The 2,500-nt window shown below is 51.3% G+C and overlaps 1 pseudogene; it reads right to left on the bottom strand.

The window, feature by feature from the left end:
* LOC123516835 overlaps positions 1–2,500 on the bottom strand; it is a 96,237-nt pseudogene that overhangs the window by 19,260 nt on the left and 74,477 nt on the right.

The following is a 2,500-nucleotide window of genomic DNA, read 5'->3' as shown; positions in this document are numbered from 1 at the left end:
CCTCATCTCCATCATCATCTCCTCTATTCGTCTCCTCCACTCCATCTCCGTCCTCACAGCCTCCTCGTCTTTTTCCTCAGTCTCCCCTCCTCCGTTTTCTCTCGTATTCCCGTTTTCTTCCTGCAGTGAAAACGTGTTGAAGGTGTCACAGCGCCCGTTCATAGACTTGTATTGACGTACGTACACTGGTTTGTCTTTCGTGTGTGTGTTGCGTCTCTCTCGTGTCTGTGGTGTGTGGGCTGTGGCGGTGGTTGAGCTCTGGTTATTTCCCGTTTTCTGAGTGTTCGTTCCATTTTCTGTTGCTTTGTGGTGCGTGGTGGTGGTGGTGGTGGTAGTGGTGGTGATGTCGTTGTAGTCGTCATCACTTTTCGTTCCGTGCATTTCTGTCCATTTTTCTGCATTTTCTGCCGCGTCTACATTTGGTGGCAGCGGTGGGATAAGCTGCCGTGCCGTGTGTGCATCTTTATCATCACTACTTGTCTTTTCTCTCTTTCGTCTTCTTTTGTCTAATATTTCGACTCCTCCTCCTCCTTCTTCTGCTCCTCTTAACCCTCTCCTCTTTGATCTACTGGAAGGCGGACGCAAGAGTAGAAGATTCCAGTGTCTATTACGTGCTAACTTCCCGCCTCGACTCGACAGTTTTGAGGTCACGAGTCGAGGCGTGTGGCAGTGCGTTCCCGTGTCGCTAGAACCCCACCGAGTAGTCCTTCGGTTCCAGGTTCTGTTTGTGAAGGAGTGGTAGAATCTGCGGTTCATATGAGAGTAGTGATTTGCGTTTTTGAAGTGTTTTGAGTGAGTTTTGCGTGCGTGTGGCGTGCAGTGCTTGTCAGTGGCGATCTGCCGTGTCTGTCTCCTGAGAGGCGTGTGATGGGGTCTTGTTCTGCCGTTGAGAGTGAAAGGCGCTTCTCTCATCCTTCTTCGCCCTGTCACTGCTGCCTCCAAGCGTCTTGTTCTGCCGCTGGAGGTGAAAATAGCTTCTCTCATCCTCCTTCTCCCTGTCACTGCTGCCTCCACGCTGTCCCCGCCCTTCAGTCTCCCGGGAAGGACTTTTGACAACCTCCCGCTATCTCCTCCTTGTTTATCCTGTCTTATTTCTAGTGTGGCTGCATCCGCATCGCCTCTTCCTTGCCTCATGCTCTCCCTCGTCCTCTTCCTCGTCGACCTTCTGCTTTTGGGCATAAACTCCCCTCCTCTCTTCCTCTTCTTCCTCGTCGTCACTCTCCCGCCACTCTCTCCACCTTGTGTCCTTCGGGAGTTACGGCTGTCTTCTTCCTGTCTCCTCTCCTCCTCCTCCTCCTCCTCTTCTTCCTGCAAACCACTCCCTCGGGACAAAAATGGGATGATTTCCGAAGACTGGTCACTCCGCCACTTGAAATACACGCCAGGGAAAGGGTGGTCCTCCTTCTCCTCCTCCTCCTCCTTCTGCGCCTCCTTCTGCGTGCGTGGGTGAGGAGCGGCGCGGGGGCGGTGTCGTGTGGCCCTGTCTGCTGCTGCAATGACGGAGGGTGACACGCGTTGGCCGTCTCGCACCTGGACACGCAGCCGCCACACAGCTCGCCCGTCAGGAGGGTCTCTGTTCACCGCCTGACGAAGGAGTGAAAGAGAAATGTGTCAATTGAAGAAGAAGAAGAAAAAAGAAGAAGAAGAAGGACTATTGAGAACAAAATTTATGAACAGAGTGAAGGATGAAAACTTGAAGAATTAAGGAGGAGGAGGAGGAGGAGGAGGAGGAGGAGGAGGAGGAGAAATGTAATAATGATGAAAAATGAAGAATGAAGGAGAAAAGGGAGATTAAAATAAGAAGATGAGGAAGAAATTCTGATAAATAGTCCTAGAGAGAGAGAGAGAGAGAGAGAGAGAGAGAGAGAGAGAAATATATTATACTGGTGCAAGATTAATGCGAGGAAGAAAAATATACAAGGAAAGAAAGTGAGAAAGTGAAAAGTGAAAAGAATATAAATAATTTCAAAACCCAATAAGAGAGAGAGAGAGAGAGAGAGAGAGAGAGAGAGAGAGAGAGAGAGAGAGAGAGAGAGGGGGGAGAAGAGGAAGAAAAGACAATTTCCTTACACTATTTTCCTCTCTCTCTCTCTCTCTCTCTCTCTCTCTCTCTCTCTCTCTCTCTCTCTCTCTCTCTCCACTCACTCTCACTCCAAACATTCCCTCTCTCACTCCACACACTCCACACTCACTCCACACTCACTCCACTGTCACTCCACACACACTCCTCCACACACTCCAAACACTCCACCCTCCACTCTCACTCCACTCTCACTCCACACATACCCTGAGCTGGAGTAGGTGTCCTGTATGTGGATTGATGGAGAAGGGCAGGGAGTGGAGTGGAGTGGACGCCTCTGACAGACTGTACACCAATCCACCTTCATCCACCAAGTCATCGTCCACCGCTTCCACCTGGGGAGTGAGAGGGAGTGGGGGGGGGGAGTGAGAGGGAGGGGGTGGGGAGTGAGAGGGGAGTGGCGGAGTGAGACGGGGAGTG

This window comes from Portunus trituberculatus, chromosome 6, assembly GCF_017591435.1.
Source record: "Portunus trituberculatus isolate SZX2019 chromosome 6, ASM1759143v1, whole genome shotgun sequence".
NCBI lineage: Eukaryota > Metazoa > Arthropoda > Malacostraca > Decapoda > Portunidae > Portunus > Portunus trituberculatus.
Note: the sequence above shows the minus strand (reverse complement) of the source record. Positions and strands in the feature narration are given on the sequence as shown.